This window comes from Chiloscyllium punctatum, chromosome 8 (assembly GCF_047496795.1).
Source record: "Chiloscyllium punctatum isolate Juve2018m chromosome 8, sChiPun1.3, whole genome shotgun sequence".
NCBI lineage: Eukaryota > Metazoa > Chordata > Chondrichthyes > Orectolobiformes > Hemiscylliidae > Chiloscyllium > Chiloscyllium punctatum.
Genome location: NC_092746.1, coordinates 72,890,532 through 72,905,447, shown reverse-complemented (window position 1 = coordinate 72,905,447; position 14,916 = coordinate 72,890,532). Strand labels below are relative to the sequence as shown.

The window sequence follows — 14,916 nt, the reverse complement described above, 5'->3', positions numbered from 1 at the left end:
ACTTGGCATTCTTGGCTATGTTAGACTACATTGCAGCGAGCTAGTTCCCCTGTTGTGTCTTAACCTACTCTTCTTTCCATCCAAATTATCTTCCAAGGATTGTTCCAACACCTACTGTATCCACAAAGCATCCAACTTTAAATTGTACTGGTTGATTTGAGTATTACAGTTTAATTAGTGCTAACCTCCCACACACCCTGGTCTCCTGTTGGAGTTTTTAGTCACTCATCAGAGCACCTCGCACTAAATGCAGACAAAAAGTCATGCAAATTATAGGTAACAATTGCACCAGAAGTGTTCGTTTTAATCAGACATTCCATCCATGCCCCATTTTAAGGGACTATTAAATGTTCACCTTTATCTCTATACTAGACAAACACCATTTTATATTATGTCTGTTTGCATTTCTCTGCTGACAAGTCTCAGTATGCTGTTAAAAATAAATCCCTTCCACTTAAAATGGGAAATAGTGAAGGAGTGAGAGACACTATTTATAATTCACAACAGTAAGGCTTTAAGTTAGTAATAATTGTGATTTTGGTATATTCAAAACCTCTTCCATTCTGTCTCAGATCATTTTGTTTTCCTTTTAGACTATTTATTACTGTGTTAATTCAGTTTAATAATATAGAGTATGTAAGGTTTGGTAGATTATGGTTTTTTCCATCATCTTTGCTCAATAGGGAGGGAGACAGAAAACAGGAAACTATAGGCTGGTTGGCCCATCTATCACATGTAAAATGCTGGAGCCTGTTATGAAGGGAGAAATAGCAGGACATTTAAATAACTTAATGCAATCAGAGTAAATGTGGTTTTGTGAAAGGAAACTCATGTTCAACAAACCTGTTGGACGATAAAGCAAGTAGAGTTGATAAAGGGGAACTAGTAACTGTGTGCATTGGGGTTTCCAGAAGGCATTTGATATGGTGCCAGATAAAAGATAGAAGCTCATGGTATTGGAGGAAATGCATTAGCATGGATTGAGAATTGGCTAACATACTGGAGACAGACAGTCAGGACAAATGTGTCTTTTCAGGTTGGAAAGTCATAAATAGTAGGTGCCACTGGATCATTCCAAGGGCCTCAATTATTTATTATCAATATTAGTGACTTGAAGGATGAGGCAGAGTATAATGTATTCAAAGTTGCAGCTGATACAAAAATAGATGAGAGGGCATTTGATGATGCGGACATGAGGGATCTGCAAGGGGTTGCAGATAGGTTGAGTTAGTGGGCAAAGTGTGAGGTCATGCATATTGGTAGGAAGAATCAAGAGCACACTATTATTTAAATGGAGAGAGACTCAAAAACAATGCAGCACAAAGGGATCTGGATGCTCTTGTACATGAACATGTAGCTGCAAAACTAGTTCGAAGACATGGGCTTTATTGCTCAGGGCTTGCAGTTTAAAATAGGGAAGCCTTGTTACAACTTTACAGGGTGTTGGTGAGGCATTTGGAATATAGTGTATGGTTTTGATCCCCATATTTAAGAAAGGACATGTAGGCATTGCAGGCAGTACAAAAGAGATTTATTAGATTGATTCATGGGGTGAAGGGGTTTACTTATCAAGAATGTCTAAACAGATTAGGTCTTTATTTATTCGAGTTTAGAAGAATGAGGGGTGATTTTATTGAAAATATACAAGATTCTGTGGAACTTGACAGGGTAGATGTTGAAAAGATGTTTTCACTAAAGGGGGAGTCTCAAACAAAGACATGGTTACAGAATAAATGGAAACGTATTTAAAACTGAGATATAAAGAATTTTTTTCTCTCAGAGGGTAGTTAATATCTGGAATTTTCTACCCCAGAGAGCTGTGGACATTACTTCATTAGGTCGGTGAGAAAAACCAATGAAACTCCAGTGGTGCAAAAATGTTAATATGTTAATCAGAGGATATTGCTGACTTATAACTATAGCAAGCTGGTCAAATGTAATGTTTGCTAAATTAAGTATATCATATGCTAGTTCATCAATTTAGTTATAGAAAAGATGTTGGCTTCGTGACCACATTCACCTTCCTATAATCTGTACAGACTCTGGTCAATCTATCTGATTTAGGAAACAACACCACCAGTGTTTTGACTATGTTCAGACTTCTCTCATTATATATTACTAGAATTCAAAACCAAGGTGTTTAATGAATATCCTGTTACGTTTAATAATTATCAAATCATAATGAATCACTTTAATAAATAGATCATGATCTGACACACAAGTAAATCTTAGTAATGTTTATGTTTACCACGTGCAAGAGAAATGAATGTTTTCAGTGGTTAGAGTTCAGGATGTACTTTTCCAGACCAAAGTAAACTTTGGCGATGGAAATGATATCTGACAAATGAATGGAACATGAATGACATGTCATGTATGACATGATTAGTCCATTATAAATTAACATAGAATCATTTATTTGTAACTTTCAGTGACCCTGATGTTACGCCATTGGATCTCAGCATACGAGTATCTAACGTGACCTGAAATGTTTCCTTTTGGGATACAGCATATTAACTAGTTTGTTTTAAATAGATTGGTAATTCCACCCTAATGGCAGAAAAAGCATTTCAGCTTAATATATTCAGATTTGCATGCTTATATTTCATGTCTTTTTTTTCAGATCCCTCCATGTGTGGTATTAGTACATTTTACCAGCTATAGCAGGTATACCAGGTAGCTTTTGTTGAAGGCAACAGTCAGACATGATCATTTGCTCATATCTGCTTTCACATAAAGTAACCACAGAAAAACATCCTATATTATTTTTGTTTGCTTGAGTTACATTATGAGCATCATTGAACAGGACAACATGAAAATATAGAAATATAGAAACATAGAAAATAGGTGCAGGAGTAGGCCATTCAGCCCTTCAAGCCTGCACTACCATTCAATATGATCATGGCTGATCATGCAATCTCAGTCTCCATTCCCGCCCTCTCCACATATCACTTGATCCCTATAGCTGCAAAGGCCATGTCCAGCTCCCTCTTGAATATATCTAATGAACTGACCCCAAAAGATTCCTGTGGGAGAGAATTCCATAGGTTCATAACTCTCTGAATAAAGAAATTCTTCCTCATCTCAGTCATCGATGGCTTACCACTTACTCTGAGACTGTGAGCCCCTGTTCTGGACACCCGCAACATTGTAAACATTCTTCCAGCTTCTAGCCTGTCCAGTCCCATCAGCACTTTATATGCTTCTATGAGATCCCCCCTTTTGTTCTAAATTCCAGTGAAATCAACCTAGTTGATCCACTCTTTCCTCATATGTCAGTCCTGCCATCCCAGGAATCAGTCTGGTGAACTCCTTCAATAGCAAGAATATCCTTCCTTGACTAGGAGACCAAAACTACACACAATACTCAAGGTGTGGCCTCATCAAGGCCGTGTATAACTGCAGCAAGACATCCTTACTCCTACACTCAAATCTTCTCACAATGAAGGAGAGCATGCCATTAGCTTTCCTCACTGCCTGCTGCACCTACACGCCCACCTTCTGCAACTGCTCCACCATGACAACCAGGTCTCTCTGCACATCACCTTTTCTGAAACTGCCACAATTCAGATAATAATCTGTCTTCCTGTTTTCGTGATCAAAGTGGACAACCTTACATTTATCCATTTAATATTGCATTTACCAAATATTTGCCCACTCAGCCAGTCTGTCCAAGTTACTCTGCAGCCTCTCAGCACCCTCCGCACAGCATACACTGCCACCCAGCTTAGTGTTATCTGTAAATTTGGAGATATGGCTTTCAATTCCTTCGTCCAAATCATTAATGTATATTGTGAACCTGCACCCATTTTCTTTGTTTCTATATTTCTATATTATCATATTGTCCTGTTCAATGATGCTCATAACATGACACAAGCACTGAACCTCATTCGTCAGTGCCTGCCAGTCTGAAAGGACCCATTTATTCCCATCTCTGCTTCCTGTCTGCCAACCAGCTCTCTATCCATGTCAATATTATTACCTCAGATACCATGAGTTTTAATTTTCCCTACTAATCTCTTGTGTGGAACCTTATCAAAAGCCTTTTGAAAGTCCAGATACACAACATCGACTGATTCACCATCATCTACTCTACTGGTAACATTCGCAAAAAATTCCAGAAGATTCGTCCAAGCACAATTTCCCTTTAGTGAATCCATGCTGACTGGGACCAATTCTGTTACTGTTTTCCAAATGCCCAAATATTACATCCTTAATGATTAACTCCAGCATTTTCCCCACCACTGATGTCAGGCAAACCAGTCTATAATTCCTCATTTTCTCTGTCCCTCCTTTTTTTAAAATTGGAGTTGTATTAGCTACCCTTTGGTCTAATGGAACTCTTCCAGAGTGTATAGAATTCTGGAAGAGGATCACCATTACATCCATTATTCTAAAGCCACTTCCTTAAGTACTCTGAGATGCACAGCATCAGGCCCTAGGGACTTATTTTCCCAATACCATTTCCTGACAAAGAAGGATTTTCTTCAATTCCTCCTTCGTGCTTGACCTAGCATTACCTGAAGGTTATTTGAGTCCTCCTTAGTGAAGACAGATCCAAAATGTATTTGTTCAACTGGTCTGCCATTGCTTTGTTGAGAGTGTGGTGCTGGAAAAGCACAGCAGCTCAGGCAGCATCTGAGGAGCAGGAGAATCAACATTTTGGGCAAAAGCCCTTCATCAGGATTCCTTCAATCTACATATTGATTGGACTAACCAAACTGGTAGCAACGCAATGGAGGAGAATTTATGTGAATGCATGAGGGTTGGTGTCTGCGACATAAACCAAATACAGAGCAGGCCATCCTGCACTGTGTATTGTTTAATGTTGATTCATCTGCTCCTCTGATGCTGCCTGACCTTCTGTGCTTTTCCAGCATCATACTCTCGGCTCTGATCTCCAGCATCTGCAGTTCTCACTTTCTGCCATCTCTTTGTTGTCCATTATGAATTCACATGATTCTAAATGTGAGGGGCCTACATTTGTCTTCACCAGTCTTTTTCTCTTCACACATCTATAGAAGCTTTTGTAGTCAGTTTTTATGTTTTCTGCAAGCTTACTTTCATATTCTATTTTCCTTCTTCATATTAAACTCTTTGAAACCGCTCCCCCCCCCCCCCCCCCGCCCCTAAACCAGCTGAATATTAAATTTCTTCCAATCCTCAGGTTTGCTGCTTTTTCTGTTCCTCCTTTTTGGCTTTAACACTGTTCCTGATTTCCCTTGTTAGCCATGGTTGAGCCACCTTCCCTGTTTTGCTCTCATACTGGATAAGAATGTACAATTGTTGAAGTTCTTCAAATGTCTGTCATTGCCTATCCACCATCAACCTCTTAAGTATCATTGGCCAGCTTAGTCAAGTCAATAGGCCTCATACTATCAAAGTTAGCTTACTTTAATTCAGGACCCTAGTTTCAGATTTAATTGTGTGACTCTCTATCTTAATGAAGAATTCTACCATATTATGGTCACTCTTCACCAAAGAATCTCACACCATAATGTTGCTAATTAATCCTGTCTCGTTACACAATACACAGTCCAGGATGGCCTGCTGTCTAGTGTGTTTATGTCAAGGAAATTATCCCTCATACATTCCCGTCAATCTTCCCCCATCGCATTGCTACCAGTTTGGCTAGTCCAATCAATACTTAGATTGATGACACCTGCAACCACTGCTGTACCCTTACTGCATACATCTCTAATTTCCTGTTTGATACAGTCCCTAACATCGCAGCTACTGTTTAATGGTCTGTACACAACTCCCATTAAGTCTTTTTGCCTTTGATGCTCCGTAGCTCCATCCATACTGATTCCACATCATCCAGGCTAATGTCCTCCATTACTATTGTGTTAATCATCCTTAACCAGCAGCGCTACCCCGCCTCCCTTTCCTTTCCGTCCGCCTTTTCTGAAAATTGAATAACCCTGGAAGTTGAGTTCCCATCCTTGGTCAATATGGAGTCAGGTTTCTGTGATCCCAATTACATCATATCCATTAATAACTATTTGTGCAGTTAATACAAGCACCTTATTACAAATGTTCCACGCATCGAGACACAGAGCCTTCAGGCTCATTTTTTTTTGTATTTATTGCCCTTTTAGAATCATTGCGAAATGTGGCCCTTTTTGATTTTTGGCTTTAGTTTCTCCTGCCTTCCACTTTCACTTTTTCCCTTACTCTCCTTTGTTTCTGTTCCCACTTTACTTCCCTCTGACTTGCTGCATTGGTTTCCATCCCCTGCCATTTTAGTTTAAACCCTCCCCGAATGCACCAGCAAAGACTCTCCCTAGGAGATTGGTTCCAGTCCCGCTCAGGTGCAGACCGTTCAGTTCGTACTGGTCCCACCTGCCCCAGTACCGGCTCCAATGTCCCAGCAATTGGAATCCCTCCTTCTTGCACCATCCCTCAAGCCACATATTCATCTTAGCTATCCTGCAATTCCTTCTCTGGCTGGCAAGTGGCACTGGTAGCAAACCCGAGATTACTACCTTTGACGTCCTACTTTTCAGTTTAACTCCTAACTTCCTAAATTCAGCTCGTAAGACCTCTTCCCATTTTTTTACCTATATCGTTGGTGCCTATATGCACCATGACAGCTGGCGGTTCACCCTCCCCACCCCAGATTGTCCTGCAGCCACTCTGAGACATCCTTGACCCTTGTCCAGGGAGGCAACGCAGCATCAGGGACTCGCGTTTGTGGCCGCAGAATCATCTATCTATTACCCTTACGATTGGAATTCCCTTTCCCTATAACTGTGCCACTCTTTTTCCTGCTCTCCTGTGCAGCAGAGCCACCCACAGTGCCATGAACTTGGCTGCTGCCACCTTCTCCTAGTGAACCATCTTCCCCAACAGTATCCAAAACGGTACATCATCATTGGAGGGAGATGATCACAAGGGACACTGGCACTACCTTCCTACTCTTACCTCTGTCTGTTGGCCACCCATTCCCTACTTTCCTCAGTCATTTTTATCTGCGGTATGACCACCTCACTGAATGTGCTATCCACAATTCTCTCTGTATCACAGATGCTCCAAAGTGAATCCAGCTACAGCTCCAAAGCTGTTAAGCAGTCAGACAGGAGGTGTAGCTGGACACACGTCCTGTATGTGAAAAACTCAGGGACATCAGAACTGTTCCTGAGTTCCCACATTGCAGAGGAGGAGCATGACATGGGTCTAGGATCTCCTGCCATGATGTAACCCTTAAGTTAACAACAGTACCAAAGGGAAGAGAAATACAAGAGAAGAAAAACTACTCACCAGTCAATCTGCTGCCTGTGACTTCACAATTAAACTTACTTCTACTTCTCCTTTACCTTGTGTCTTCAGCAGCGACAGTAGTTTGTTCCTCCACTGACTGCCTTACCTCACTGCTGCTCGCCCTCCTCACAGAAGCCCGGTATTCATTTAAGCCTACATTTAAACCTCCAGCAGCACTTCCACCACAAAGCTGCCCATCTCAAAATGGCCACTCCACTACAGCTTGCCTTCCTTTTATTCGCTCCTGGGCAGTGACTGAGATAACTCCTCCCAGAAACCTTCCCAGCAGTGCCCTCTGTTGGATGCCCTTACACATTTCGCTGATGCCAGCTCTTTTGCACTCCCCTCCTCATCACAGTGACCGAGATGACTCCTCCCAGAGTCCCTCTCAGGAGCACCCTCAGTTTATTAAAAGCAGGTTACACTTTCAATAATTTTTAATAGAATTGGTTTTAATAGAATTGGTGGATCACGTGGTAGTGACTATGGTGGTTCAATATTAAGAATGAACTCAGAAAATTCTGTGGTACTGTTGACCTCTATGTACTGAATTTTGATAAATGCCACAGGTGGGTAAAATTAGACATTGAGAGGACAAATTCTTAAAAGCAAATGAACAAAAATCCTATATCACTTATACTCGAAGAGCACTTGTCAACATACCTTACAAGAAAATACTGGGAACAAAGAAGGAAGTGAAGAGCTACAATTTAAGTTTCTAATTAACATTGAACAGAGGCTAACAATCAATGGAGAGAGTGTTAATTAAATAGTAGAGCTTCATGGATCACCCCTGGGACCATGTAGTTCACAGTATTTATAATTCATCCACAATTAAGGTGCTCGAAGCAGAGGATCAAAATTTCATGATAGTAAGATCTTTGGGAAAGTACATTGTTCAGGAGAAAGGGATTAAAAATAGAAAAGCCTAGTAATCCAGACCAAGTAGAATTGGTATTACATATTGACAGTAACAAATAATGATGTTAAAAAAATTAAAAGGGAGGGCAGAACAGAGGGGACATTATGAAATAAGGTCACAAGATTGTTACAAAAAAGAAAAGGCAATGACTTGTCACAGCTCTTCCATCTCAAGGACCCTTCAATTTCCTGGCCCTTATATCCCAGTGGAAAGAAAGTGAGGACTGCAGATGCTGGAGATCAGAGCTGAAAATGTGTTGCTGGAAAAGCGCAGCAGGTCAGGCAGCATCCAAGGAGCAGGAGAATCGACATTTCGGGCATAAGTCCTTCTTCAGGATTCTCCTGTTCCTTGGATGCTGCCTGACCTGCTGTGCTTTTCCAGCAACACATTTTCAGCCCTTATATCCCAGCCTCAGTATGAGTTGAGAAAAATAGGATTATAGAATATTATAGCACAGAAACCAGCCATTTGGTCCATCAAAGTTGGGCTGGTGTTTTTAATGCATGAACCACATGGTCTAATTCCAAACTGTACCTCATTCCTCCTATACTCTATTTTTCATCTTTTGTAAGAAGTTATTCCCTTTTAAATGAATTTTAAGAAAGTCCAAAGAAAGATTGTGAGATTGGATTTCATAAGCAGCTGTAGATGTGGCATAGCCTTTATCATCACATCACATCTGTTTGCTCCTGTACTGCCCAGCGGCCATTTCTTCATTGAGCATCTCAACTTGTACTTCTGTCACTCCTCTTTAATTTTCTCATTCTCTACTCAGTTATCACATCAGGTTTCTCACTGAGATTTCTCCACTGCTTTCCTTCCTTAGTCTTTGTGAGGCTGGGATATAAGAGCTAGGAAACCGCAGTGTCCTTTAGATGGAAGAGCTGTGACAAGTCATTATCTTTTCTCTTTTGTAACAACCTTGTGACCTTATTTCATAAAATCCCCTCTTTTCTGCTATCCCTTTTAACTTTTGGTTTCCCTTTACATGAATATTTAGTGAGCAAAGGACAAAACACCCCATGCCTACCAAATTAGAAGGTCAGCCCTCCACTGATGAGTGTCCCAACCCCTGGCTGATATCTGTGACTGACTTACTGCAAATCCCCAGGCTGGTTGCACTGGACCTACAGTACTGTGCATGGTCCACATCCTGGATGGGGAAGATAAGGACCTCCTGATCCTAATCACCCCAAGTGCCCCAGTGACTACTACAACACTGCTTGACTGATATCAGCCAAGACCCTTAATTGACTGTGCTAGCAACCCTTAATCTTTGACTCAACCATCAAGGCTACTCTCCTCAGACTGTGAAACGTGGCCATTTGGTTATAGTATCTGCAGAGTGTTTACTGTGTAAGTTGCTGCACACACCGCAGGTTTGACACTGTTGTAAAACAGGACTGTACAGCAACATGTCCATCCCATTTACTGATCATTGTTGGCAAATGTAACAAGCTGCCCAGCTTTTCATCTGCACTAAAGGCAAGACAGAAGTATTATGACCCTTCAAGATCTGAATAAAGTGGTAACGTTCAAAAATGTACGGCAAGATAGAAGTACCATGAAGCTATATGTTCTGAATGAAGGGCTAATGCACAAAGTGGCAAGCAAAGCAGAATGCTGTATGTCTCCAAGTAGGCATAACATAAGTGCAAAGAGAGCATGCTAAGAGTCCTGAGATGCACCCTGTTCCATTGCATGAGGTAAGTGCTTGTCCCTGTGCACTGTGGCTTGACACCAGCATTGCAACGTAAGGTGTCAGTGAGATCCAAAGTGCAGTATTAAAAGGGTTGCATTATATTATAAATGAGTTGGATGTGTGTCCTAAAGAAGTGGTAGTGTTGGTGTTTGTCTGATGCCAGCCTCCTTGGTTAATAGATTTAGGGTGTAGGTTTGCTCGCTGAGCTGTAGGTTTGATATCCAGACATTTCATTACCTGGCTAGGTAACATCATCAGTGATGACTGGCAAGTGAAGTGAAGCTGTTGTCTCCTGCTTTCTATTTATATGTTTGTCCTGGATGGGGTTCCTGGGGCTCATGTTGATATCATTTCCTGTTCATTTTTTGAGGGGATGATAGATGGTATCTAGATCTATGTGTTTGTTTATGGCATTGTGGTTGGAGTGCCAGGCCTCTAGGAATTCTCTGGCATGTCTTTGCTTAGCCTGTTCCAGGATAGATGTGTTGTCCCAGTCGAAATGGTGGTTTTTTTCATCCGTGTGTAGGGCTACGAGGGAGAGAGGGTCGTGTCTTTTTGTGGCTAGCTGGTGTTCATGTATCCTGGTGGCTACCTTTCTTCCTGTTTGTCCTACGTAGTGTTTGTGGCAGTCCTTGCATGGGATTTTGTAGATGATGTTGGTTTTGTCCATAAGCTGTACTGGGTCTTTTAAGTTTGTTAGTTTTTGTTTGAGAGTGTTGGTGGGTTTGTGTGCTACTAGGATTCTGAAGGGTCTTAGTAGTCTGGCTATCATTTCTGAAACTTCTTTGATGTATGGTTAGGTGGTTAGGGCTTCTGGCTGTGTTTGGTCTGCTTGTCGTGGTTTGTTCTTGAGGTATCTGTGGACTGTATTTTTTGATTAGATTAGATTAGATTAGATCACTTACAGTGTGGAAACAGGCCCTTCGGCCCAACAAGTCCACACCGCTCCGTTCTTCTTGAATACGTTGTATAGGTGGTTCTCCTCTGTTTTCCGAAGTTCATCTGTGCTGCAGTGTGTGGTGGCTCATTGGAATAGTGTTCTGATACAGCTTTGTTTGTGTGTGTTGGGATGGTTGCTGGTGTAGTTAAGGATTTGGTCAGTGTTTGTCGGATTTCTGTATACACAGGCTTGTAGTTCTCCGTTGTCCTTTCTTTCGACTGTGACGTCCAGGAATGCAAGTTTGTTGTCGGTTTCTTCCTCCTTGGTGAATTTTATGCCTGTGAGGGTGTTATTGATGATGTTAAATGTCTCTTCTATCTTGTTTCGTTTTGTGATGACAAAGGTGTCATCTACGTAGCGGACCCAGATTTTTAGTTTGATGATTGGTAGGGCTGTTTGTTCTAGTCTTTGCATTACCGCTTCTGCTATGAATCCTGATAGCGGAGATCCCATGGGTGTACTGTTGGTTTGTTTGTAGATTATGTTGTTGAAGGTGAAGTGGGTGGTAAGGCACAGGCCCACCAGATGTAGGTGGTCACTGACCATGTAGCATGCCCTAAAATGTTGGGGAGTACTGGCCAAGACAGAGGTTTGAGATGATGCTGGCAACTTACAGTCATAAAGTACCTGGTCAGATTTCCATTTTGGAAATTGTTGCTTTCTAGTTTCTGAGATAATAAAATGTTAATGCATGTAAATAGACCACCTGCTGCTCACCAGCAAGATTCTAATTTCACAGTTAAAATCTTGTGCACAAATTTGCATGTTTTTCTCTGTCAAGAATCTCACTTTTCTGTTCCAATCACATCTTTCCAAATGACTCAGCATTGCCCACATCATTCAGGGTCTAAGGAACTGCCACCCATTATTGTTTTAGACAATTTATACTTTAAATCACAGACAAGAAATACCCCCTTCTTATTTTTAAAACAAGCTCGAAAACACACATACATGTTACACCATCCTTTAAACAGACTTTCAATTCTTCTGAGATCAGACTAAAGTGACTTTTAGCTCCTAAGGATTTACTTCTCTTCTTTTCCTTTGTCACTCTGGTAACTTTTAATCCAAGAACAGTCCTTTGTGGTGAGAATGATACTGGAGATTCTCTCTTTAGTGCAAGTTAGGCTAATCTTCCACCTTCAGTTAAACTTCTCATAAATGTAGTATTTTTGATCCAAACACGAGCTTCCATCTACATTCCAGTGCAGTGCCGATTGAGGCTATTGGCCTTCAGATGTTCTCCCTCTCTCAGACCCGTGCAGATTAACCTACCTATTTTTGATTTCAGTGATACTCTAGGAAAGGTTGTAACCTGATATTTACCATGGTTCTTCTGCACCCTTCCCCATAGCAATATTAATCACATACGCTTTTTATTCAGGTAAAAAAATACTGATTAGTTATTCTTTAACCCGCTTACTCTATCCTAACATAGACTCAAACGGCAGACTTTAGCCCAGGCCACATGACACCCTTATATTACCTTAAATGCAAAAACGTACTCTCAAAATTTACTAACCTTATAAACTTCATAATTGTAAAGTTTTCACTAAAGTCATGAAATATCATCATACAGCAGGTAAAGTGACAAGTTACCAGGTGTGATTGGAAGCGTTTGAAGTATTAACATAGGAGATTCAAATCATTCTGAGAAAGTTGAGAAATCCTACAAGAGTACACCACACTGTGAATTGTGGCTCTCCAGGGAGGTTTCATAATCTTAAAGCTTTTTCAAGGTTGCAATCTGTGATGACTGACGGTGAAAGGCAATTTATTTTCATGATCTTAACTAACATAAGGGAACCAGTCACCTGCTTATTAAAACTATTCTGAATGAAAATTACATGTTCATTATGTTGACATTAAACATTTGAAATGCTGTTGGCAATTCTTAATGCATAGATGAATTATTTTACTGTGTAGTGTTTCACCACATTAAATATATAGTTGGAAAAATTATTATTTAGCATACTACAAGCATCAGTTAGGTGCTATGCAATCTGAAAGGTTGTATTGTCAGTCACAAAAATAAGATATTTGCTCAGTGATTAAACAACCAACTGGTATGAAACTGAACACTACAAAGTTCTATTTTGATTCAATCTACAGTAGATGCTGTAATGACTACTCTCAGCCAACACAAAGCTGAGGGCAACAATGATCTACAATCTTGAGTGACGGAAAGGAAATTCACTCAAGGTGCCACACTAAACTCTATCTGATAAAAGCTGATGGAAGGTGCAATCCTATATATGGATATCGGCTACAGATTCCACCACAATGCTTAATAGCCAATAGACACTGCAAAATCCCATTGTTGCACACTCCAAAAGGATTGCCCGAGATATTGACTTTTCCACTGGTCAATTCCTCTAGGCCTGTAAATTTTCAAAAGTCTCCCTTTAAATCAGAAATGTCAGGGGTTCCAATGAAATTAAGTCAAATGGTTTCTCAGGAAAAGTTGGAATATTAAATACATTGTCAAACTCCTGAGTACCTATTAAACAGACTCCCATACTTACCTCACACACATGGTCAACTACACCATCCCCAAACCACTTACAATCCCAAACCCTAACTCCACACCTCCTTGGGTCCAAAGCACCTTTCCATCCTGCCAGACCCAAGTCAACCCCCTCACTTTATCTCTCAAGCCAGACCTGAACTGACACTTCCAACCAACTGCCCATCAGATCCAACCTAACAGAAGTCCACCTTCACAGGACTTGATCCTTCTGCTGTTTGACCCAACATATCACACAACGGATCCCTACCAGAACCCGACACAACACCACCCCCACCTTGCTGGATCTGATCCCAATATTAGATTAGATTAGATTAGATTAGATTACTTACAGTGTGGAAACAGGCCCTTCGGCCCAACAAGTCCACACCGCCCCGCCGAAGCGTAACCCACGCATACCCCTACATCTACATCTAGATCTACCCCTTACCTAACACTACGGGCAATTTAGCATAGCCAATTCACCTGACCTGCACATTTTTGGACTGTGGGAGGAAACCGGAGCACCCGGAGGAAACCCACGCAGACACGGGGAGAACGTGCAAACTCCACACAGTCAGTCGCCTGAGGCGGGAATTGAACCCGGGTCTCCGGCGCTGTGAGGCAGCAGTGCTAACCACTGTGCCACCGTGCCGCCCACAATATACACCCCACTTTGTTGCCAAATCTGTGCTGACCACCCCACCAATGGACCCACCCTTTACCTTCTTTGTTAGACCCAACTCAAACTCACCTCCACCCCACTAGACCCATTCCAACCACCAGATTCAAAGCCCTCACACCTGACATTCACCCCCCTTCTCAGCTGGCACCTACTCGGTTGGAATCCTGGCATCTTACCCAGCTGGTATTCCATTAACCTGGCATCCTGCTCTAGCATCTTACCTCATTTCAGTTGACACCCTACTCAGCAGGCTCTGTAATATCCTTCAGTACTTATGGGAGAAAGTGAAGACTGCAGATGCTGGAGATCAGAGTTAAAAGGTGTGGTGCTGGAAAAGCACAGCCGATCAGGCCATCCGAGGAGCAGGAGAATCGGCATTTCAAGCATTAGCTCTTCATCAGGAATCTGTACTTGTGGTTTGACAGCAGCTTTGACAGTTGCTGTCAGGACTTTTACATTTCAGAATTCAGCAGCTGACTGCTGTGACATGGAAAGGGTGGCAAGAGGTGTGTGAGTGCGTGTGGTTTGCCTTCCTCTGACAACTCTGAACTGTCAGGTTAGACATACGGTTCCACATTCCTCATGGAATCCTGAATGGAAACTTATCTCAGAAATATGGAGCACCCTTCTCCTGAAAAAAAGGCCAGATTGACAATCTGTGTGGGATTCCCACTCCTCAGAAAATCCTGACCTGGTTCATTGTATCTCTCATTTCATCTTTTGCTTTATTAAATCGCCTTGACATCGAAATGAAACATTATTAAAATTGCCATTCACATTTAACTTCCCTATCGAATCTTGAATAAAAGTGGCATGATTTTTTAAAAACACTAAAGCAATTCATTTATTCCACAACAGCTGAGCTAAATGTATTTTATTTATAGTAATTTTAAACGTCACT

The 14,916-nt window shown here is 41.4% G+C and overlaps 1 protein-coding gene across 2 annotated transcripts in view; it reads left to right on the top strand.

Annotated features, from left to right (window-relative positions):
* LOC140480647 (leucine-rich repeat and death domain-containing protein 1-like) overlaps positions 1-14,916 on the top strand; it is a 258,495-nt gene that overhangs the window by 132,168 nt on the left and 111,411 nt on the right. The window lies entirely within an intron of this gene.